The 27,141-nt window shown below is 35.1% G+C and overlaps 1 long non-coding RNA gene across 1 annotated transcript; it reads right to left on the bottom strand.

Annotated features, from left to right (window-relative positions):
• Positions 1 to 717: 717 nt before the first annotated feature.
• On the bottom strand, positions 718 to 22,330 carry LOC116569266. The gene is made up of 3 exons (XR_004276943.1): positions 22,270 to 22,330; positions 7,742 to 7,745; positions 718 to 754 (listed from the first exon to the last, which is right to left on the bottom strand). It is a non-coding gene; the product is annotated as an uncharacterized LOC116569266 (long non-coding RNA).
• Positions 22,331 to 27,141: the final 4,811 nt, after the last annotated feature.

Below are 27,141 nucleotides of genomic sequence, written 5' to 3'. Positions count from 1 at the left end.
TGCAGATGACATGATACTATATAGAGAAAACTCTAAAGACACCACAACTGCTAGAACTGATGAGTTCAGTAAAATCATAGAATACAAAATCAATATATAATCATCTATTATGTACCTACATATGAATAATGAAGCAGCAGACAGAGAAATTAAGAAAACAATCCGATTTACAATTGCATGAAAAATAATAAAGTCCCTAGGAATATAGTTATCAAAGGGGTGAAAGACTTGTACTCTGAAAACTATAAAATGTTTTTTTTTTAAAGATTTTATTTATTTATTTGACAGAGAGAAATCACAAGTAGATGGAGAGGCAGGCAGAGAGAGAGAGAGGGAAGCAGGCTCCCTGCTGAGCAGAGAGCCCGATGCGGGACTCGATCCCAGGACCCTGAGATCATGACCTGAGCTGAAGGCAGCGGCTTAACCCACTGAGCCACCCAGGCGCCCTGAAAACTATAAAATGTTAATGAAAAATACTGAAGAACAAAGAAAAAATAGCAAGACATACCATACTCATGAATTGGAAAAACAAAAATTGTTAAAATATCTATGCTATCCAAGATAATCTACAGATTCAATTCAATCCTTATCAAAATGCCAACAGCATTTTTTAGAGAACTAGAACACATGGTCATAAAATTTGTATGGAAACACAAAAGACCTCAAAAAGCCAAAGCAATCTTGAAATAGAAAAGCAAAGTTGAAGTTATCACAATTCCAGACTTTAAATTATATTACAAAGCTGTAGTAATCACTACAGTATGGTACTGTCATGAAAACCAGAAACAAAGATCAATGGAACATAATCAAAAACCCAGAAATAAACCCACAATTATATCGTCAGTTAATCTTTAATGAAGAAGGAAAGAATGTCCAATGGACAAAAGGTAGTCTTTTCAATAAATGGTGCTGGGAAAATTGGACAGCCACATGCCGAAGAAAAAGACTGGACCATTCTCTTACACTTTACAGAAAGATAAACTCAAAATGGATTAAAGACCTCAAGGTGAGACAGGAACCCATCAAAATCCTAAAGGAGAACACAGGTAGTAACCTCTTATACCTCAGCCACAGCAACTTCTTGCAAGACACATCTCTAAAGGCAAGGGAAACAAAAGCAAAAATGAAGTATTAGGACTTCGTCAGTATAAAAGACTTCTGCACAGCAAGGGAAACTGTCAACAAAACTAAAAGGCAACCTACAGAATGGGAGAAGATATTTGCAAATAACATAACAAAGGGCTGGTATCCAAAATCTATAAAGAACTTATCAAACTCAAAACCCCCAAAAAACAAATAATCCAGTAAAGAAATGGGCAGATGACATGAGCAGACACTTCTCCAAAGAAGACATACAAATGGCCAAAAGACACATGAAAAAATGTTCCACATCACTAGTCATCAGGGAAGTACAAATCAAAACCACAGTGAGATAGTACCTTACATCAGTTAGAATGGCTAAAATTAGCAAAACGGGCAACAACAAATGTTGGCAAAAATGTGGAGAAAGGGGAACCTTCTTACGTTATTGGTGAGAATGCAAGCTGATACAGACACTCAGGATAACAGCATGAAGGTCCCTGAGGAAGTTAAAAATGGAGCTACCCTAAATACCAGGTATTTACCCCAAAGATACAGATGTAGTGAAAAGAATGGGCACCTGCAACCCAGTGTTCATAGCAGCAAGGTCCACAATAGCCAACTTTAGAAGGAGCTGAGATGTCCTTCAACAGATGAATGGATAAAGAATATGTGGTTCATATATACACCGGGATATTACTCAACCATCAGAAAGAATGAATACCTACCATTTAGAGGGAATATATCTCAACATAATAAAGGCCTTAGATGAAATCCATTAATTACATACATGATTACGCATGGATGGAACTGGAGTATTATGTAAGTGAAATAAGCGAATCAGAGAAAGACAATCATCATATTGTTTCATTCATATGTGGAATAAAAGAAATAACACAGAGGATAATAGGGGAAGGGAGGAAAAACTGAATGGGAAGATATCAGAGAGGGAGACAAACCATCGAGAGTCTCTTGACTCTGGGAAACAAACTGGGAGTTGTAGAAAGGGAGGTGAGTGAGGGGATGGGTTATGGGCAATAAGGAGGGCACGTGATGTGATGAGCACCAGATGTTATACACAACTAATGAACCACTGAACACTACACCAAAATTAATGGTGTGCTATATGTTGGCTAACTGAATTTTAATTAAAAAATAAGAAAATAAAGATTTTATTTTTCAGTTATCTCTACACCCAATGTGGAGCTTGAATTCACAACCCTAAGATCAAGAGTCACATGCTGTACTGATTGAGACAGCCAGGTGTCCCTGAATTGAATAATTTTTAAATCAAAACAAAAAATCCTTTTGCGTTTTTGATATATGATTGTGACAGCAATATTTAAGATTAATTTTGAAGAAACAGATCAGTGCCAGAAAGATTATTTAGGAGTTTTTGCAGTGGTACAAAAGAGACTATATAAGCCTTAAAATGATACCAAATATGAAGGATCAGGAACAGAGTTGAGATCTACTTACTAATAATCAGCAATTAATAGGATATGTTCATGGGATGCCTGGGTGGCTCAGTCGGTTAAGCATCTGCTTTCATCTCAGGTCATGATCCCAGATCCTGAGATCAAGTCCCATATCAGGCTCCTTGCTCAGCAGGGAGCCTGCTTCTCCCTCTGCCTGCTATTCCTCCTGCTTGTGCTCTTTCTTGGCCACTGGCTCTGACAAATAAATAAAATCTTTAAATATATAAATAAATAGGATGTGTTTGTGTCTGAATTCTTGGCTACAATTTCAAAAAAAATTGATAAATTGGAATGATATTGGTGCTCTCACATGAGCTTTCTGAAAGTTGGAATGCCTGTTTCATTAAAACTTAAATATATTTAAAAATAATAATAATAAGCACTTGAGAACATAGCCCAAGACTGTCACAAGATCAATCTAACTAGCATGCTGTTTCTGGCACCACACCATGCCTGGGACCTCAAAACCACTACTTTGGTTTCTACTCCACCTGAGCCCTTAGAGCTAAGACTTGGTCATTTGGTAGGAGAAGGGAACTCTAAGGACTTCCTCTTGACCTATCCTACCACAGCAGCCTCAGGGACTCAAGAGAGAAATTCTGCCAAGCTGTGGCATATATCTCTTCAGTCAGAAACTGGACATATAGCTAGTACATGAGTCAAAAGTCCCACAGAGCTTTCCAGGAGCAGATATAGATAAAGTTTCATGAATCATAGGACACTAATCATGTGACCATAATTATGGATAGGGATCTCCAGGGAATTTCTAGGTCTCTAGAAATTACTTTTCTCTTGCAGCTTCCAATTCTTGAGCTCTCGGGTTTTCTGTCCTTACAAACAGCAATAATGAGTGGCCCAATGGTTATTTTGGAAGTTCTAGAGAACACACTGCTTTTACTAATTTAGGATAATCTTTCTCAAGAGCACCCACCTTCCTAGTCACACAAGGAATATTGAATCTGTGAATAAAATTAAATCTGGAAATTGGATGAGAAGTCATGACTTTCTACTTTCTGTGGCTTATGTCAGGTTGTTGTCTACCAAACAGGATTTATATGTATTTAATTCTTATGGGTTCCATGATTATTTATCATTTACATGCTTTTCTGATGGTCAGACATTTCTGATTATTACTCTGGTCTTGATAGTAGTAGTAACCCAATCTGTTCTTAATACTTAAATGAAGCTTCTTGGTCTCTACAACCACTGAAGCCAAGGAGGCATTGAAACTGCAAAATATTCCATTAGTATACCCTGACTACAGAAACAAACAGTAGGAACACTTTTAAGGAGCTGACATTCTCTTCCATAGTGTATTTCTTAGGGTATTAGTAAAAGAGCATTCATCTCTTAGAGATTGTGACTGTCATTTTAGCGTTTTGGGAGTCCTCCCTCTGTATTGAATAGGGTAATTTGGGGCATTTACCATGGACCATATATGAGTCCAAGTACAGCAAGTCCCATCTACATAATTAAGAAAATTCATCTGTAAACACCAAGACATTGTACAGTGAATATCAGTATTTCTGTCTGAAGACTTTTTTCTAGCTGCAGGAGGTAGATAATTAATGTTCCAGAAACAGCTTTCAACCAGTAATGGACAATTAGCCACTGCATAAAATATACCAGATTCTTTGCCTCTAAGATAGAATAATTGTGACATGGGCTATAATTTAGATCCCAGTGTTCCTGGAAGAACATAGCCACATTTGTTTATAGTTTTAACCTGTTCAATGATTCATCTTAAAAAATGATGATAGAGCAGAAAAACTGAGTAATAATAATAAATACATTTAGCAGGTTATAAGATATAAGTAAAATATAAATATTAGTTGCACTAAAAATCAAATGTACTATTGCAAAAATAAAGTATGCTAACAAATAAATAGAATTTCTTTTACAGTACATTCAAAAATAGTAATAAATAAATTTAACTATACAAAACATGTAAACTGAAACCTACCGAAGATCAAAAAGGAGAATCTAAATCTAATACAGAGAGATACACCATGTTTATAGATTGAAAGATTCAATATTGTAAAGATGGCAATTCTTTCTGGGGTACCCATGAGGATCTACCTCTCAGATCCAAATTTATGAACCATAATTGATCTAGCACCATAGCTGTGTGCTTTGTAGTCCATAACTGTATTTGTACTGGTGCATGCATTCTTGCAGGTTATTCATAGCCAGTAACTGAACACAGTAAAGAAACTAAGGCTGGATTATTCCCAGTAGACCCAGAATGTTCTTATGAATTAATGTGACTCAAAGACTCAACAAATATCGTCCAAATTTTCCTCGGAAATGCTCAATAGTTTAAGATGTTTCCATTCACATTTTTTTTTCCTTCCTTCTCTCTCTACATCATTTGGCATCAAACTTGCATATTGATCTGATGGCTCTCCCAACTTCTCCTGTCTCCCTCTCCATTTTTTCCTCAGAATCATGTTTCTTATTTCTTACATATTTAATACTCTTACTGTCTGTTTCTCAGAACTTAGACTAATGAACTCCCTAAAATTATCTATATCTATGATCCCAACCAAAATCTCAGGCTTTTAAAAATTAAATTGATTAACTTAATCTAAAATTAAAATTGAAATGCAAAAAGCAATAATAAGCTAGAACAATATTGAAAAAGAACAGTTTGAGGGACTTAAACTACTGGATATATAGGTAAAATAATCAAGACTGTGTGAGGTTGATATAAGAATAGACATATGGTTAGATGTATTGTGTATCAGTTGGAGAGCCCAGAAATAAACTCACACAAATTCAATCTATTTTTAACAAAGGTGTAAAGGCAATTCAATGGGGTAAAGATAGTCTTTCCACAAATGATGCTATAACATATTGGGGGAGGTGGAAGTAACTTTAATTTGTATCTCAAACTATATGTAAAAGTTAACTTTAAATGGATCATAGAACTGAATATAAGAAAAATTACTGTTAAAACTTAAAGCAAATATTAGAAGAAAATTGTGTGATATTTACTAGGCAAATATTTCTTTAAAAAATGCAAAAAGCACAATGTATAAAATAAAAAATTAAAAATTGAACTACATCACAATTATTTTTTATCTTTTTATGTTCAGTTAGCCACTGTATAGTATATCATTAGTTTTTGATGTAGTGCTTAATGATTCATCAGTTTAATAGAACATCCAGGGCATAGCACCACAATTAAAAGTCATTTGCTCTTCAAAAGATACACTTATTAACATGTGAAAAATGTGTACTGTTGGTAGAAATGCAAAATGGTTCAGCCACTATGGAAATGAGCATGGAAGGTATGTAAAAACCCAAAATTAGAAACACCATATGATCCAGAAATCTCACTTGTGGGTATACATATCCAAAGAAAATTAAAACATGATATTAAAAAATAATAAATGGACAAAAGTCAAGCTATTAGCAGGAAATATTTTCAAAATAAGTATTTTACAAATAACTTTGTTTAGAATACATAATGAAGTCTTGCTACTCAACAATAAGAGAAATAAATACCTTCAAAAATAAGGGCAAATTTTTTTAACAGTTATTTCACTAAAAAAGGAGAGAAAGAGATGAAGAGCCAATAAAGCACACTCAAAGATCCTCAATATTACCACTTAGAGATTGTATGAACAAACAAATATCCACCAAGCCAGATATAAAAATAGAACTGTGACCCACTATCTGCATAGTCCAGAAGCCAAACCATAATCTCTGTAATAATCAGCCCAAAGAGTCAGAACTTAATAAATGCCAGCTTCCCTAATTTTTGCCTCTATTTCCAACTTAGAACCAACAGAGAAAGCCAAATATACTTTCAACCACATAGAACAACCTAATCAACCACATAGAACACTGCCAAATATTCCACCTCTAGCTTCCCCAGGCCAACACACTGCCATCAGGGACTACCTGACACTTTTCCTCTCTTCCACTCCCCTGCATGCCCTTGAGTCCCTGTCAAATTCAAGTAAGGGCTTTACTCTCTTGCTAAATAAAGCAAGCCCTGAATAAACCACATTTGCTTGTCCTCCTTTGAGTGGTCTTTGTTTATTTCTACATTAGTCATTAGGGAAATGCAAATTAACACCATAATGAAATACTACTACACACATGCTAAAATGATAAAGTTCAATGGCTGGCAATCCAAGTGTTAGTGAGAATATAGAACAGTGGCTCTCAACAGGAGGTGATTTTTGCCCCCTGGGGAACATTTGGCCCATCCAGTTTGGGTTATCACAGCTGGGGTTGGGGGAAGAATGCTACCAGTGTCATTAGGTAAGTCATGTAGGTAGTGGCCAGGGATGCTACTAAATGTCCAAAATGCATAGGAAATCCCCCCAAACAAAGAAGTATTCAGCCTAAAATGTCACCAGTGTGTCTGTTGAGAAATCCAGATAAAGAGCAAATGCAACCTTCATATGTATATATCATATGATCTACCAATCACATTTTGAAATATTTACCCAAGAGAAATGAAAATATCTGTTCAAAGACTTGTAGAGGAATATTCATAGGAATATTATTTGTAATAATTAAAAACTGGAAAGAAAAAGATGAATAGATAATAAATTTGGTATCTATACTATGAAATTGTACTCAGCAATGAAAAGGAACAAAATAATTAATATATACACAGAATGGTGAATTTCAAAAACATTATACTAAGTAAAATAAATCAAGTAAAAAACTTCATAGTGTTTGATCCCATTTATATAAATTCTAGAAAAAACAAAACTATAGTGACAGAAGTTAGGTCAGTTTTTTCCTGAAACCAGAGTCAGGAAAGGGAATGGAATGCCAAAGGGGCAGATGTTAGAGGGTAATGTAATTTTTTTACACCTTCATTGCCGTGATGGTGAAATGCACAGAATTACTAAAACTCATCAAACTGTTAGGTAGAAGCTAGATATGAGCAGTTGAAGAGAGTAGGGGGATGATAGAGACACAAGCTGGAAGCAAGGGCAGTGATAAATAGGTTTCACATTAGAAGCCCAGGGGCAGAACATCCTCACTTGTGGTTTCCAAGACCTTGGGGCTAACAGACCAAGAGCCACAGGCACAGAGCATGCACTCTCTAATTCCACCTTTGCCCCAAGGTACCTGTAACCCCTAGACTCATTGTAATGCATTTGCACTCTGGGTACAGCTCTCCATAGAGAAAGGCTGCCATGATGGTCTAGTACAAACCTTGTAGGGTCAAAAATTTCCCCTTTCAAACTGTGGGAGCAGTCCCCAAAATGATTGGAAGCAGTCTCCATTCCAGACAACCCAAAGGTCTATCACACCTCCTCCCAGTCTAGTAAGATCCAGCAAATACCCAGTCCCAAAACAACCTAGGGACTGGTTCTATCTGAAGGAACCTGCCTGCTCTCCCACCTTGAGAATGCAATAAACTGCTTTGTGCTTCCTACTTTCCCTCTGGCTGTCCTTATTTGAATGTGGATCCTCACATAAAACTTTTCATGGGCAATCCAAGAACCAAGACCTCCATTTACACAACATATTCTCCCACCAAAAACATAACTATACACCTAAAATGACTGCCAATTAGTCCATGGAAATTTAAATATAAATATGCTAATTTTGAAAAATTAAAACGAAGAACTAGAAAGTATTCATTTAAGAATAATTAACTGGTGAATGCTTCCAGAGAGGCCATTAAGATAGGACTGAAAACAATAGGGAGCCCCTGATGACCCTATCAAGAGCAGTTTGAGTAAAGTGGTAGGTTCAAAACCCAGATTTTAGTAGGTTGTATATAAATGGAAAATCTAAAAAGAGACATTAAGTATACACTATGTTTTTGAGAAGGATGAATTGAATGACAAGAGAAACACACACACAGGCTGTATATAGTGAGATTATTTTACTAGAGATTAGATTGAGAGACCCAGTGAGGATTGCAAAAGACAAAGGACAGGAAGGGATGAGCCTGAAAGCTTAATTGAGGTAGTTGTCCTTCATCAGGATAAAAGATGCTCCCTCATCCAGACTAGAAAAAAAGGAAATTATGCCAGGTGTGGTCATAAAAACCTTTATAGGGAGGGCAGGAAGCTCAGAAACAGTTCTCAATTCTCAGTTTTCTCAAAGTAGGAAGCAAAGCAATTTGCTTAAAGTAAGGGGGGATAGTGACCTTGAGGAAAGATAAAAGGTTTGGTAGCCAGAATAGAGGAAATCAGTATGATCTACAGCTAATAGCATTCAAGGAAAGGATTGTACAGCGCTATTGGTGAAGTTGTAGATCATTAATTGTGGTTTATATTTAAAAATTTGTCTGATATTTTTAGACAGTGTAGTTTGAATGTTAGACTTATTGTGATGATTTTGTAATATATACAAATATCAAATCATTATGCTGTACACCTGCAACTAATATGTTCTATTCTATTATACCTCATTTTCTAAAAAAAAAAAAATAAAGTCCTATGCATTTTTTAGATGCAAAAAAGTTTAATTTAGCTTGATGTAGTGCTGTTTTGCTTGGCAGGAGTGGCTGAAGGAAAGAGATTAAAAGGTGCCAATGATGTTGGTGAAAATATTGTTTCAGTTCATCAGTCACGGAATTCAGAACAAGTAGAAGATAGTTCAGGAAATATCTACTCATTTTATCAGCGTTACTTATCTTTCACCAATACTTCTCTGAGTCTGTAAACCACATACATACACACCACGCTAAGCCAAGACAGTTCCAAAGGAAACAGCTTCCTAAGGCAAATCCATAAAGACAGAACAGATAAAAGTTATTTCTCTCAAAGACTATTTGTCACTGGTAGTTTGGGGTTTTTATTAAATATCTGTTGTGTAAGTCAGAAGTAAAAAATGCTTAAAGTCTTGTATCCAGGTCTTAGCAGGATTTCAGTGAAAGCTGTTGTTGGGTCTGTAATCAAAAGAGCAAGACTGATACAAAGTGAAGGTCAAGCAAAGCTTTATTTCGCGCCAAGCATCGAGAATCAAACTGACCATCTGGGGCCGCCTCTTACAGAGGGGGTGACCACCCCCAGCCTCACAGACTAACTTTTATAGAGCAAAGGCCATGTGGTTGAGCCTGGTCACACACAGGTGGCCAATGAGGTTGCAACACGCAGAGAAAGCTGCATAGTCACGCTAGGTCACACACGGGTGGCCAATTGAATTACAATTCACCCCATAGTAGCTATTTGGATTAGCCTATCTCCTTGGTCAAAATTGGTGCCCAAAAGGTGCCCAAAAGGCAGGGCCCACACTCCTTGGTAGCTAGGGAGACAATATGCATACTTCACTGATTGGATGTCTCCACTTGACCTGACTCATCCCTGCATTCCGGCTCTGTTATCTCCACCTGACCTGAGCCGCCCTTGTATTTGGGCTCTGTTATCAGGGACTGGTCAACCATATTTTACTGGTTTCCCCCACTTGCTTTAAGTAAGTTCCCCTGGTGGGGGGGCAGAGTCAATTTAAGTTTTACTGCATAAACAACAAAATAGCTGTTCAACTGAGGTGGAGCCGCTCTGGCTAAATAGGCCCTCACACTGTAAATAAGTATTTGTGAATGATAGATCCCTTAGATAATCTTCTGGTTTATGACTAATTTATCCTCTTATCACTGTGACATAGCAATTGATAGAATTGATGTGGTTTCATAATTATGCAGAAATCTTTCATGTTTGACATGAAAAGTATCTGTTAGGAATGGGAAAATATAATTATGAAGTCTTTTTAGTAGTATTTGTACATCTTAAACTAAAAGGCAAAAAACAAAAAATACCCACATTCTGTCAAATTCAAGCCTTTAGGGTTTCATCTATATGCAAAATAAAATGGTATGCCTCACTTTTATTTTTAATTTTATAAAGCAGTTTGTGTACACTGGTTTTGAAAATGTATATATTTACAGATTAATATATGATAGCTTTTATATTTAATATACCTAAAATATAAAAATACTGTTAAGAATTTACAAGTGTACAATTTTTTTTTTAATTCTATCATGTAACAAACCAAGAAAGCCTCAAAACACATATTTCTTACCTAGTTCAATCTTTAAACAATATCCACAGCCAATTCACAATTTTCACTGAAGTTGAGATTACTAAGCCTATAAATGAGTGTGTCTCTATGTATGTGCTTCACACAAAAAAGCCACATGTAACACCGACTGAGAATACATACCTTGAAAACCCATTCAGCAATTTATGGAGCTATAGGAGTCTTTTCTTTCTTTCTTTTCTTTTCTTTTTTTTTTTTTTTTTTTTTTTTTTAATGATGTGCTTCATTTTCGATGTGTTGTGATCCATGATACTGAAACTTTGCAGGTAAAACCCAAGGTCGTTTACAAGAAAGTATTGATTATTTTAGAAAATAAGTCCTTAGGAAAAAGCCTACATATCTATACAAGCTAGGTTAAAGCACCACTTTTGAAGGCAAGGAGAATTGCATTTGTCTGGACTGTAAAACCTAAGTTTAGATAAAGAATCTCGCAATAAAACTGAAAGGCAGAAGGGATAAAAGGAACAGGGTATTATTAATGCTTATCACTTCTTAGGTTCACGCAGTTCAATGACAGTTTCAAAGGGATGTGCTGATAAAGGATTTGCCTGTAGTTTGACACAGTGTGCGGTGGTTCCAGTAAGCCTCTTGTGGTAGAAAGAAAGCTAAGACACCTCTGAAGCTTGAATAGATGAATGACAGTTCTGAACCCAAGTGGCAGGAAGCTTTTCCTCCAGGCTTGTGTGTGTGTGTGTGTGTGTGTGTGTACACTCTACTCTACACACACACACACACACACACACACACATATGAATGATACAGAATGGTTGAGAGATAAATATATCTCAACTTATGGTGTTAATACCAAAATAGTAACTGAAATTTCCACCTTAGTTCCACAAATTCTTGTGACAGCACAGAGCAAAACCCTACCTGTTCATGAAAATATCATTGTTTTCAATTTATTACAAATCTTAAATTTGCTAGATGGTTCTAAACTATATCACTGAAAATGTGAAGGTATTTGTAGAAATGACAAAAAAAATGCCAGAAAATACAGAAAATGCATTTATTCTACCAAATGAAACACTTTTAAATTGAAAGATAATAAATTCCAGCTAAAAATTAGCTCATCTTGAATATATATGCTCTATTGGACAAGATATGTAAATAATAGTATGAAATTGAATAATAAGTTACTCCTATTATTAACCTGATGATCAACCAATTTATACAGTTGCTAAAGGTTTTGTACACAGGTCTTAACCTGTATATGACATGATAAACGTTCTGAAAGTAAGTAAAATAAAGACTTTTACTTCCTTTATCTTTGTAGAAATGGAGTACTTTATTTTATAAGATTTAACAACTACATGAGTTTGCTTTATATAATATGGATAACATTAAAGGTATAAATCTTCCATAATAAAGATATAACCACCATTAATACTATGATACATTTAATTTTATATTTTCCTGCAGATTTACAGTTGAAATTATTAATATGCATTCTGAGACTTTATCATTTGTATTTTCATGAGCAGGAGTCAAAAAAACTCCTGAAGAAAAATGGCCAAGTACAAATATATACTTTCTCATTAAAAAATTTTATTAAATCATCTCACAAACTGTAAGATTGAAGGGGATTGAGTGCTTTTGAAATTGATTTTTAAATATAAAAACAGAGTTAAGCAAGCAAAATAGTCATATGTATTAGGAGAATAGATGATAAAAATTAAAATAAGTCTTTTTCCTCTCTACAACACGATAATAATCCACCTAAGAGACAACCATTTTTTTTTTTAAGAATTATTTATTTATTCAGACAGAGCAAGCAATTCAGGGGACCGGCAGAGGGAGAAGGAGAGATAGTCTCAAGCAGACTCTGTGCCTGACACGGGGCTTGATCTCACGACCCTGAGATCATGATAGTTAGGAACTATCCTAACATCCCACTGAAACCAAGAGTCCGACATTGACCCACTGAGCCACCCAGGCATCTCAAGAGGCAACCGTTTTTGTTTCTTCTGTGTTCTTCTGGATATTTATGTCTTCAGAAAAAAAGCCCTCTTTCCCTGCCCCCACCCCCTCCTTCTCCCTTTTACCCTTCTCCCTTTCTTTTCTCTTCTATCCCACCTCTACCTCCTCCTTTCTTTCCTTCTCTCCGTGTACATGTACACGAGTGTAAGATACACATAGATGCTTGCTAACATTCCCATATCTGTTAATCAGGGATTCCCCACTATCTCTAGTTCATGTTTCACCACTTGGCTTTTATCAAAGACCTACACTAATACCTGTTTTCACTAACTGGAAGAAATTGGAATCGGATTTTTACTCTTACAGAAAAGGGCAAAAATGAAAGTAGCATTCAGCGTTTGTTTTGCAGGGAGCCATTATAGAGGCACCACGCACCCCGATAGGGGGAGTGACCCCCCCACACACACTCCTTCCCCAGGAGCTATGCTGAACATCTCAGCATCAAGCTACCATAGTTCTGAATTGTATCTGTGAGCATCTGTGCTTTAGCTTGATTTATTTTGTGCATCTGTTAGCAAGATGTGCCCTAAAGGTGTCAGAAAAGCCTTAGAGAGGCTATTTCAAGGGGTCTGAGTACTCTCCAAGTGTTTCCATATAAATTAATGATAATCCCTTCTTCACCTTATGTCATTTCAGCTTACAAAAGGCTTCATAGCAACGCCCTACTTTCAGATAATGGAGGAAACCTCCAGTTTTAAAGGGACCTAAGGCATTTAGCCAAAACAGCTTATACTTGTTTACTTTGAAGTCATTGAAGTTGATTTCAGTCCTTTATTTTTAAAACAACGATGCAATACACATAGCACTCTATAGAAATGTAGGAGTGTTTCTGTAGAAAAAATTTCTAGAGGTGGAGAGTCTGATAGAAATTTGGGGCATTTTTAATTTGTTATGTGTTGCTAGTTTTCCAAACAAGTTATACATATTCTTATTCCAGTAACATCTTAATAGTCTGTTGACCCATGTTCTGGCCTCTATTAGGCATTGCCCAAATATTTGATTTCAATATAATGGGTGAAAAAAATTACCTGTCAATGCTGTTTAGTTTTATTACCTAACCTAGGAGAGTACTTGATTGTTTTAATTTTACATTTTAAATTTTGTATTTTGTGTAGGATTTTAATTTTTTCATACTAGTATCTTACATAAATAAATTACATAAATTGTGAAGTACACAATCTCAAGTGTAAAGCAAAACAAATGACCACAAAGGGAGTTTTGTGCAATAGAACTTTACATTTCAGAAGAGCCCATTTTTCTTCCCATTCATGGTCACCCCTTCTCCAGAAGCAAGTGCTATCGTCCATTTTAACAATAGAGATTTACTTTGCCAGTTTTTGAACTTTCTAAATCAAAAGAACATATGATACACATTATAATGTGTCTGTGTTTTTTATCTCAAGATTGTATCCCAAGATATCTTTGTGAGATTTATTCCTTTGTTGAGGTTTTATGTTTCTTTTGAATTGCTGCACAGTATTTGTGTAATGATGTTAGAATGTATTTATCCATTTGCTGTTAACATTTGAAATGTTTCCAAAATGCTGCTGTGATAAATAATATTATTAATATTTTCATAATATCTGATTTTTGTAATGTTCTATGTATTTTCTGGTATATGTGTAGTGATTAGGTATCTTCTTACTGATCTCTATGACTTCTGTGTATCTCATTCAAGGTGTAGTTTATACATAGTAATACTCTCTTCTCCCACCGTAGGTCTTCTAGTTTTCATCTCTTAAGAATATTTTAATCAACAGAAGTACTTAATATTTATCAATCTTTTCTTTAGGAGTAGGAAATTTTCCCTTAAGTTTAAGAAATCTATCCTTGCGTCAAGTTCATGAAGTTATTCTCTCAGGTTCAAATGGCTACTGTTTCATTTTTCATTCAGATAGTTCCACTGAAATTGATTTTGAGTATAGGAAGACCAAGAAGGTTGTTACTGTTATGCCCCAATAACGGGTCCATGATTAAAGGAGCGAGACTGATACAAAGCGAAGGTCAAGCAAAGCTTTATTATGCGCCAAGCATCAAGAATCTAACCGAATGTTTGGGGACGCACCTCTTACAAGAGAGGGTGACACTTCTCTGTTTCACGTAGTGTAGTGGTTATCACGTTTGCCTCACAGATAAGCTTTTAAGGGCAAAGGCTATGCTGTTGGGCCTGGCCACATACTGGTGGCCAATGAGATTGCAACATACACAGGATACTCCACAGTGATGCTAGGTGACCAACTGAGCTACAATTTACCCTAGTAGACATTTGAACCAGCCTATTATACCTTGATTAAGATTGGCACCCAAAAGGCTCCCAAAGAGCGGGGCCCATACTCCTTGGTAACCAGGGAGACAGTATGCATCCCCCCACTGATTGGATGTCTCCACCTGGCCTGACCCACCCTTGTATCTGGGCTTTGTTACCTGAAGCTGGTTTCCGACTTGTCTCCAAGTAAATCCCCTGGGGGAAGGGAAGCAGAGACAGTTTCTAAATAGGTTCTTACAGTTACTTCTATTTTTTTTTCTTCAGATAGATTTCCAATTGATATTACAGAGCTTGGTAAATTGTTCCTTCCCCATTTCTCTCCAATGTCCCTTCTTTTTTTTTTTTTTTTAAGATTTTATTTATTTATTTGTCAGAGAGAGAGAGAGAGCGAGAGCAAGCACAGGCAGACAGAGTGGAAGGCAGTCAGAGAGAGAAGCAGGCTCCCGGCGGAGCAAGGAGCCCGATGTGGGACTCGATCCCAGGACGCTGGGATCATGACCTGAGCCGAAGGCAGCTGCTTAACCAACTGAGCCACCCAAGTGTCCCTCCAATGTCCCTTCTAATAACCACTTTATAAATATATCCAGTGTGGAGATCTACCCTGACGCTCTGTACTTGTCTTGTGCATCATAGCACCTAATGTGTGGGTTTCAATACTGCAGTAAAATAATTCTTGATATTAGAATTAGAATAAGTCCTTTCGTTTTTTTTTTTTCCTTATTGAGATTGAATTTGCTATTTTTGCCCTGTAAATTTATTTCATACATGAATTAGGTATATGGCTCAATTTTCAAGTATCAAGAGGTACTTTAGTTAACTTTTTGTTTCTGACTTCTATATTAATTTCATTGCAACTAAGAAACAATCTGTATGATTATCTGTATAATTCTTTCAAGTTATTTTAGAGCTCTTTCTGTTATATATGCACTTGAAAAGAATGAACATTTTGCAGTTGGCCAGGAAGGGATAGAGTTGGGAGCATGGTCTGTATCAATTAGAGTAACTTTATACATCTTTTTCTAAATTTTTATATGTGTCCTTGTTTTCTAATTTCTTATTCATAAATATAAGGAGTTAAAAATAAAATTTCTTTATGATTTTGGATAGGTCTTGTTATCCTCTTAAATTCTTTTATTAAATGTTTTATTATGATCTTCTGAGGGTATATTACTAAGGGATCAAACGCTTTGAATGATTTCATCTTCCTGGACATTAACCCCTTTGATGGCTATCAAAGGCTATAACCACTTTTCTATTAATATCAGTATAATCTACTTTTATTTAATCATCACTTTTATATTTCCTGTATCCTTATTTTTCAACTGTGATTCTTATAAGCTACCTATGTTTGCTTTTTGAGTCAGTCTGAAAATGTTTTCTTTAAAATGGAGTATTTTTTCTTCAGTTGAATGTCATTATTATTTGATTTTGCATCAACTGTCTTTGGCTCTGTGTTCAGCTTGCTCTGTATTAGTATCTCCTCTTTTGTCATATTTGTCATTTCTCTCTTCCTCCTAGCATTCCTTGAACTACTCTTTTACTGTCACTTAAGAAATTGGATCCCCTCTTTTTTTTTTTTTTTTTTTTTTTTTGGAGAGAGCATGAATAATACACTGTTAGTTGTGGAGAGGGGGAGAGGGAAAGATAATCTCCAGCAGACTCCCTGCTGAATGCAGAGCCCCAGTGGGGCTCAGTCCCACCACCCTGAGATCATGACCTGAGCAGAAACGAAGAGCCAGAAACTTAACAGACAGAGCCACCCTGTGCACTAGAACCCATTTTTAATCCACTTGACATGTGACCTTATCCAGGACAGTGGAAGAAACTTCAAATATTAGTCTCTCTAGTGGTCCATCCCCTCGTTTCAGTGTTGCCACCATTTTGACCTTTCTCAATCCCACTTAGTTGGCTATTTTCAACTTCATAGACATAGAAACATACCCGTATTTTTCTGTTTTATTTTTAAACTCAGTATCTGCCTGTGAGATTTATCCATGTTGTTGCGTGCGTCATTAGTTTTTTATAGCTCAGTAATATATTTTATGAATATGCCATCATGTATGCAGTTTATCCGATTTTTTAATGGATTTCTAGACATTGTAAAAACATCAAAATGATCTGAAGGCTGAGATGATATTAACTTCTTATAAATAGGGTTTATTTTTGCTTTTAGGTGGTATCTAGCAGCAAATCACTTTAAACAAGTTTTTGAGAGGTTTGGAAATTAGGATTTTAGGAGCAGTATATTTCCAATTCCTTTATTTTGGGGGTGTATTCCTTTAGGTAAACAACTGAAAGTGTGGGTAATGAATCCCACATCCTCATGAGTGGGGACTGATCATTGGTTTTTGTCCACTAATCCTGAAAAATTGTCACAATCTCTGCTGTGCTCTCAATTTCTCAATCTCCTCTTTTAGAAACAGAAGGTGTCTCAAGGATCTCAAGCATTTTTCCCATTTTGCAATGAAACAAAAGTTATTTAAAAACACACACACAAGTTTCTTTACCTGTACTTTAAAATACAGAGGAATTACTTTATGTTGTCATACTTCTATTACTTTTTTATGTATCTTTACTATTTCTCTCTTCTCAACACTCACCACCCATTCACATCTGAAATAAATGAGAGTTGCCTATGTTCAACTTAAGTCATTTTATGCATTTCATTCTCTTTATATATGTATATACATACATATATATTCATTCTGTATATATATATTCATTCTGTGTATATATATATATATATATATATATATTCATTCTGTGTGTGTGTATAAAGTTCTACATTCTCTACTTGACATCTTTTCATCAATCCTTGCTCAAAGAATTTAATTTTTCCTATTGCATTTCTATTTCTTACCCACTATTAATAATAGTACTTAATTAATGTTGAAAATGTCTGTCTACTTCATCTTAAGCACTTTTAAGCCATTTTCATTAGTTATCTTTCTTGAATAGAGTGCATTATTGAATTTAATAAGTTTCAAGTTTGATTGAAAACTAAAAAAAAATAGATAAAAGAGAGTTAACATAGAAAAAAATTAAGCAAGACTGATAAGACTGAGAGATTAAATGAAATGCAGAAAGGTCGGAAAGGGAGGCTTTCAATGGGATATTAAAGCAACTGTTACGTGACCTAAAAGCTGAACAGTGAGGCCTACTGATGATTCTTTAACAGACCAATCCTAAGTAAGAGTAGCTCACAAATTTACTTGAAAACAGATGTAGGACTAATTCTAGATCCCAATAAATTCACATCAATTTGCAAATACATATAGATAGACATATATTCCAATCAAATGCCTTTTATGACTATGTCATATATCAAAACAATAAATAAATAAAGAGGTATATTTATTTTCCAAGTTTCTCCAGTTGGTGGTTTAAATATGAAGTATTTAGTCTGATTTCCATAAACTGTAGCCACAAATCTGTCTCATTGCGTTAGTGCAATTATGTCATGTATAATGAAGAAATTAGAGGTTTATATAAACATGCAATCAAATATGTTTCAAGATTCAAGAACTTTTTTAAAAAGTTGCTTTTCTTATGTTTAAAATAGTTAACAGCTATTTCTCCTTTCTCATTGCTAGTTTCTTTATATATGTGAAATCAGATTCTAGTGATACCTACCTCAAATAACTACTACAAGGATTATTTTAGATAGATTATGGAGAGGGCTTAATACAATGGCAATCTCTTTGTTATTTACTCAGTAAATAGTATTTGGATTTGAATATAAAACTGATCTAAATTCCCAAATTATGTGTTTCATTTTTCTTTTTATTAAATTTTATTTAAATTCAAGTTAGTAAACATTGTGTATTATTAATTTCAGAGATAGAATTTATTGATTCATCATTTGCATATGTGTTTCATTTTCCTATCTGCACCAGTTAAAATGTGAAGCAGTATCACATCTATAGAAAAATTGATTTTTATTCAAAATTATGAACATAAGGATCCATGTCAGAATTTTTGTTGTTATCATCTAAATAAATAGGTAGAAGGTAAAACTGGGAGTACATAACAAATCAAACTGTAAAAGTAATAAATGTTGTCCAAAGAGGATGTGCAAGATGATCCATTAGATTATAGAAAAAATATTAGAAATGTTGTTTCCTACTATGACTGTTCATGTATCTACAAGTTTTCTCAAAGGAACAACACTGATTGGCCATTGGCCATTTGTATGCACAAAATGTACAAGGGCTCAGACATGAGAACAAATAAACTCGGGAAACAAATCCCGAAAATTCAAAAAAAAGTAAATGTAAAAATAAATTCTGCAACAGAGCAAAGCATTTTTGTGGTTGTTTTTGATTTTTTTTTTAAACAACACTACAATCTGGTTTCCCAATCCTTTGCCTTTCTGCCTTAAAAAAAAATCTACCAAAGGAAATCACAAGTAAGGGCACATATTGTACTGGGTGTTATAAGCAAACAATGAATCATGAAATACTATATCAAAAACTAATGATGTACTATATGGTGACTAACATAACATAATAATTTTTTAAAGAAGATTTATCAAAACAATTGAACAGAATAATTTGGAAAGCCATCATTCAGTTTTTAAATGAATCTGGGTTTTCTGTCACATATTTTTATATACTATACTTGCTGTGTGTATTTTACCAATAGAGATGTTTTTATTTTTCATATAATTTAGAAAAGTTCACAGAGAACCTCTATGATGCATTAGTATATATTTAGTTTTGTTCTGTGAAGCCAAATATGAAATATTTTAAATGTCTTTCCATTTATAGCCCCATTCTATTTTTAAATCACTCTTACCTAATGGTTTTTAGAAATCAATTAAGAAAGAAAAAAGTCTTAAACTTCTATTTATTCTTGCATTGTAATTTAATTTCTAAAAGTTCTATTCAATCTGTTTCCAGATAGGACCAAGAATATCTTTAGTTAAAATTATAATGGCAAACAAGGCTTCAGATACTGAGCTTATTTTTTTTTGAAGAATACGAAGTATTTTTATTATCACAGTTTTAATATTTTTTAAATAATTTAGAATAACAGGAAGTTGCAAAGATAGCACAGAAAGGTCCTGTGTAAACTTCACCCAACATCCTTTCTTGGTGACATATTGTAGAAGTAGAATCAAAAGGTGTCATATGGTTGGATTATTTTTATATAATAATCTCAAAATAACAGAAGTATAGAATGAAGAACATATTAGTGATTTCAAGGGTTAGGAATGGTGGTTAGTAGGAAATCAATATGGTTATAAAGGGGTGGTGTGACAAAGATCATTCTGGTCACAGAATAATTCTATATTGTGATTTCAGCCATGGTCACATCGATCTACTCATGTGATAAAGCTATGTAAAACTACTCAGACACCATGCCAATGCCAATTCTCTGGATTTTAAAATACATTGTAGATACCTAGGATGTAGCCAGTAAGAACCAGCATGGGCCCATCTGCCACAGCTGACCCACCTGCTGCTAGTGATAAAAGTTCAACTTGCCAGGTACAGAGCCCCCATAAGGTGGTATCATCCTTTGAGAGTGGTGTTCTCTAGTGGAAGAAGCAGTGGTTCTTCTGCACTCAGAAAAGATTTGGGTATGAATACAACATTCCTATACATAGAACCTCTCAGCTAGTACCTCTGTCCAAGGGCATATAAAGTGTCCATGAACATGGTATACTGCATACATCAAACATAAGGCATTCAATTTAAATTTAAAAATGTGCAAATCATGGGATACACTGGTGCTATCACATATTGTACCACCAGAAGATGCTGGCTTGTTAGAAGTATGGAACTGCCTGTTGAAGTTGCAGCTTAAAGAACAAGTGAGTCACTAACCTCCTTAGTTCACCATTAACCATAATACAATCTGTACTCCAAGTCAAAAACTATTATTCTACCTATGTGGTCCTCCTAAGAGATAGAATACATGGTTTTGGGAACCAAAGTTCAGAAGTAGAAATGTCCCGCTTATAATCATTTATTTACTATGTCTCTCTTGAAGAATTTGTGCTTTCCGTCTCTTGTTCCCAGAAGGAAAATTTCTTCTAACAGAATTTCTTCTATATTACATTAAATTCTAAGCTTTGCCCACTGCCTGGCCACTTTGATCCATTCACACAAAACAGGAAGCCAAGGAAATAAGTCTCCACTTAGGCAGAGGTAAGTGACACTGAACATGAGGAGACAGAGCTTCTGTAACATGTTGGGACAGGGAGGAATATATTTGGCATCCTGGTCATCAGACAAGGCCTCCTCTATCTCTTCTAACATACCTAACCAATTATTGCTTTGGAGAAGACTAATGGTAGTCTAATTTTTCCTCCTATAAATAAAATACTTTTTTTTTGCTTTAATATTCATGATGACATCTTCCTATTTCATTGATGTTCAAAAAAAAAAAAGTAGAATATATTCTAGTATGAACCATTCTTTAATGATGGGTGCTGATAGCCTGAAACGTGCTGGTAACTTGTTCTAATTGTCTGCTGAAAGTACCCAGCATCTGAAGTGATACTGAATAGAATAGTGGAAAATATGGACATGCAATTTCTTGGGATTTATTAGTTAAGCTGACTTGAAAAGAAACAATAGAAAGAAGACTTCTCCAACAAATAATATTTTAACTCACACTAATTAGAACTAATTAGATTACTGCTTCTAAGCCTATGTGTACATGTATTACTAGATCTTAGGTGCAGTTTGAGAGTCCTCATTCTCAAGAGGGTACCTGTGCTTGTGTATGGGCCATACAAGAGCAAAAGAAAACTAACTTCATATGGCATGCCACTAATGTTTATTTCAGCTCCACGTATTTTTCTCAACATTCCATTCCCATAATTTGAAGTCCCACTTACCTGAACAATAGGGATTTGAGCTTTAACTAAAACTCAATGTATTTTATTATTATGTATAGAAAACCCCAAGACTCTACCCCAAAAACCACTAGAACAGATAAATGAGTTCAGTGAAGTTACAGGATACCAAATCCATGTACACAAATCGGTTTTATTTCTATACATCAATAATGAAATAGCAAAAGAATAATTAAGGAATCAATACCACTTGAGTTGTAACAAAAACCATAAGATACATAGAAATAAACCTGACCAAAGAGGTAAAAGATAGGTACTCTGAGGACTTTAAAACACTGATGAAAGAAACTGAAGAGGAGACAAAGATGTGGAAAAACATTCCATGCTCATGGACTGGAAGAACAAATGTTGTTAAAATGTCTGTACTACCCAAAGCAACCCACACATTTAATGCTATTTCTATAAAAAATACCAACAGCATTTTTCATAGAAATAGAACAAACAATCCTCAAATATGTATGGAAACAAAGAAAACGTGGAATAGTCAAAGTAACCTTGAAAAAGAAAACCAAAGTTGGAGACATCACAACTCTGGACTTTGAGTTATATTACAAAGCTGTAGTGATCAAGACTGTATGATATGGGCACAAAAAAAGGCACATGTATCAATAGAACAGAATACAAAACCTGGAAATGAACTTACAACCATATGGTCAAACAATCTTCTAGAAAGAGGGAAAGAGTAGCCAATAAGGAAAAGAACATTTCTTCAACAAATCATATTGGGAAAACTGGACAGCATCATGCAAAAGAACCAAACTGGACCACTTTCTTTTTCTTTTTCTTTTAAATTATGTTAAACTAGACTACTTTCTTATATCAAACACCAAAATAAATTCAAAATGGATTGAAGACCTAAATGTGAGACCTGAAACCATAAAAACCCTAGAAGAAAACACAGGCAATAAGTTTTTTGACATCAGGCATAGCTACTTTTTTCTAGATATGTCTCCTGGATCAAGAAAAAATAAAAGCAAAAATAAACTACTGAGACTACATCAAAATAAAAAGCTTCTGAATAGTAAAGGAAACAGTCAACAAAACTAAAAGGCAACCTACAGAATACAAGAAGACATTTTCAACTGACATATTTGGGTTAGTATCCAAAATACATAAACAACTTATACAACTCAACACCCAAAAAACAAATAATCCCACTAAAAAATAGACTGAATACACCAATAGATATTTCTCCAAAGAAGACATCTATGTGGCCAACAGACACATGAAAATATCAGGGAAATGTAGATCAAAACTGCAAAGAGGTATCATCTCACAGCTTTCAGAATGACTAAAATCAACAACAAAGGAAACAGTAAGTGTTGGGGAAGATGTGGAGGAAAAGGGACAATCTTGCACTATTGGTGGGAAAGAAAACTGGTTCAGCCACTCTGGGAAACAGTATAGAGTGTTTTCCAAAAATTAAAAATAGAACTAGCCCATGATCCAGCAATTTCACTACTAGGTATTTACCCAAAGAATACAAAAATATTCAAAGGGATGCATGCACCCTGATGTTTATAGCAGCATTATCAACAACAGCCAAACTATGGAAGCACCTCCAGGGTCCATCAATAGATGAATAGAAAAAGATGTGATATATATACCCACAAGAGAGTATTACTCAACCATAAAAGAGAATGAAATCTTGTCATTTGCAATGACATGAATGGAACTATAGAACATTATGCTCAGCATAACATGTCAGTCAGAGAAAGACAAATCCCATATGATTTCATTCATATGTGGAACCTAAGAAATAAACAAGTAAGCAAAAGGGAGAAAAAGGAGAGAGAGACAACCAAAACACAGATTCTTAATTACAAAGAAAAAACTGGTAGTTTCCAGAGGGGAGGTGAGTTGGGGATGGATGAAATACGTGATAAGGGATAAGGAGTATACTTGTTGTGATGGGAACCTGGTGTTGTACAGAAGTTAAATCACTATATTGTACACCTGAAACTAGTATCACACTGTATATTAAATAACTCGAATTCAAATAAAATTTTTTAAAAAATGAAATTAATAGAAATAAAGCTCAGCATATCTTAGATATTTCCTATCAGAGTCCAGTATTTCTCATTTCTGGCTTTAATTTTTAAGTCTCAGGTTCTTTCCTGAGCTGTATGGTCCTTCTTCTTTTCTAATCCGTCTCATCTGTTTGTCTTCTTAAGTGACCACAGCCAAACTATTGACACTGATAGTCAAGATACAAAACATTTCCATCACCACAAAGATCTCTTACATTGTTTTTTATTGTCCCTTGTACTTCCCTTTTTCCCTTAGCCTCTTCTTACCCCCTGGCAACAACCAATACATTTTCCATTTCTCTAAGCTTGTCATTTCAGGAAAGTTATATAAATAAAATTATACCATCATTAACATTTTCAAAATGGCTTTTTCCCCCATTGGCATAATTCTCTGGAGATTTATCTAAGTTATTCTATATATCAATAGTTTGTTCTTGTTTACTGCTTAGTAATATTTCATGTTGTGGACATACCACAGCTTGTTTAACCATTCAATCAATAAAGGACATTTGTCTGGTTTCTACTTTGATGTTATCACCAATAAAGTGGCTATAAACGTTTATGCATGTGTTTTTGTGTCAACATAAGTTTTCATTTCTCTAGGATAAATACTGAGGAAGGCAAGTGCTATGAGTACCACTGCAATCCCTGTCACTGGAGGGAGTCTCAGCTCCACACGTGGTCTCCACTGATATGCATCTTCACCATGTTGCTTCTTGGCCCCAATGTTCCTAGCTTTCTGGGAAAGAACATCTACAGCATCTTCTCAGGAGAGAAATGCCTTATTTATTTATTTATTTTCAATTCTGCTACAACTATGCACTCCTCTTAGAGGAGATGGAATTGGAGGCATATTTAATCTTTTGATCAATTACATGCCCTCACATTTTATATGTTTCTGGGTGTGTTCTGAGTCCACTGGTCCTGCTTTCCCATGTGTCCACTTCCCTAAGGAAAAATTAATCCTCTGTGATTATTCTCTTTTTATTGATCTCATCCCCATTCACAGAGAAGTAGGTGGTGAGATGGCAGAATAGTAATAATACTTAGTAATTCCCTCCACTCTAGATACAACACAGGCCACAGGCTGCCAGAAAAGTTCCTATTGGTCTTTGTATTCAACCTTGTACCATTAGTTCAGCTACTTAGCCTCTTGATAGATTTAGAGAAACAGCAGAGACCAGAGGCATTCATGGGAGAAGAGTATTGTTTCTATAGATGTTTATATCTACTTAAGTCCATTTCTCAAAATGCTGTACTTCCATATCTGGTTTCATATATTCATTCTGCACATATATAGCATGGATATTTCTAGACTTTCCTATAATTTCTGCCTATTTATTGAATCAATATTTCTCTCAACAGAAGCTTATTTCATATGTTAACTTAAAACTTTCATTTTTTTTTAAAAGGAACTCTGATCATAAAAACTCAAACATCATAGTGACTTATCTGCATTTACTGTCCCCCACGCCTACCCCAGTGCATGTAGAGAAATCCCTGACTGCGAAACCATGGAATGAAAGGATTTCTTTGTAGTGCGCTCTCCATTTTCCTGTGACTTGCCCTTACTGCACACCCCACACTGTAAGCTGTAGAGTGAGGTAACCGTATCTGTGATGGCCTCATACACATCTTTACATCCCTGCTGCTATAGTCTTTGAACCTTCTGCCCCATAGCAATGAAATGGGCTTCATCTGTAATAACTGTCTTTCCTACTGTTCATCATTTCTCTAGCCTTCATTTCTCCATGCCTGGGGATCCTAGTATAATTTTCTGGGATTTTCATTTCTTTTCTATTCTGTGACATTTCCTCATAACCATCCCCATGTCACGTTCATCACCCTGCCCCTATCTTGAGTCTAAGTTATGGAGGTCCAGGAGCCATATGCTGAAGTTCGCTTAGCTAATTTATATTTGCTGAAACTACTTCACTAGGAAGCTGTAATGAAGTTGCTGCCACGTTTTTGGATTATTTCTGAGCTTAGGAGTTTCTTTTTAAATCACTTTCACACCAATTTTTCTAGAAATCTCTTAGTAACCTATTTTTAAATATGTAAGATGAAAAATGCATTATAAAACATAAGATTCTTATGAGAGCTAGGTATGCAAAATAGGTGGCTAAAACCCTGACATGCCAAGTAGCTAGCTAAGTTTTCTTCAATGCATATTCCTCTGACTGTTCTTAACTCAAGTGTTATACTTAAGCTAGTTACTGCTGGACATTTTTCAAGTCAGGGAACAGACTCCAGACGGCCTACCGTGGAAATAGCATATGTCTTCATGAGCAGTTGCACACTATTTTGGGTTTTCAAGTCTCAAAGGGAGCATCTGCTTATGGAAGTACATCACGTGTCTGTAAGTTTAATGACAAAGGATGCCGGGAAATGGAATTAGAGGAATCTAGCAAAAGGGACAGTGATATGCAAAAGACATTTTGGCAGATAAATAAAATCTTTAAAAAAAATGGTGCTTTATTTATTTGACAGACAGAGATCACAAGTAGGCAGAGAGGCAGGCAGAGAGAGAGGAGGAAGCAGTCTCCCTGCTGAGCAGAAAGCCCGATGCGGTGCTCGATCCCAGGACCCTGGGATCATGACCTGAACCGAAGGCAGAGGCTTTAACCCACTAAGCCATCCAGGCACCCCTAAAGCACCATTTTTATACTGTACTGTCTTCCAATGTCTGATAAGCTTAAACTTTCCAAAGAATTTGGTACTCATATATAGATTTTATATATTAATTTCTATGAGAGTCTCATGAGGGGATGCTTAAATATCATTTATTCAGGCAGACCCTGAGTGGTAAAAAACTGAAGAGACCTTTCTTAGCTACCTGCAGGAAGGCACTTAAGTTGAACCCACGATGGCTTCTGGAATCTGGTTGAATCTGTATATCATTCAGATCATGATCTTCCGGGATAGTGGAAGTCAGTTTCTCAGCTTTTAACTGTTTAAAATTCCATTGCCATCAAATGCATGTAAGGTTTTCAGCTTGTGCAAGGGCCTCTCTTTGTGGAAATGTATAATCTGATTGATATAAAATGTACCATGGACTAACCCAGACTATACTATACTAGGCATCTGCTCAAAAATGTTATCATATATATATATATGATTATATATATATATCATATTATGTATATATCATGTACATAATATATATATTTATACTTATATTTTATACCCACAGTTGTCATGAACTTCTAGCAAAATAAACAATTTAAAAATGTTACAAGTATACATCATATTCATCATAGAAGGGAGGGAAAACATGTAATAGATGAGTCTACTTCAAATGAAGAAACAAATAGAAATCCTTAACCAAGACAACGATTTATGGAAGTAGAATTTAAAGTTAATTCTGATAAAAGGTAGACCAATTATCCTTTAAATTAAATTAGGATTTCAGCA

The sequence above is a fragment of the Mustela erminea genome, chromosome 11, assembly GCF_009829155.1.
Source record: "Mustela erminea isolate mMusErm1 chromosome 11, mMusErm1.Pri, whole genome shotgun sequence".
NCBI classification, from domain to species: Eukaryota; Metazoa; Chordata; class Mammalia; order Carnivora; family Mustelidae; genus Mustela; species Mustela erminea.
The sequence above is the reverse complement of the archived record's forward strand: the minus strand, read 5'-3'. Positions and strand labels throughout refer to the sequence as shown.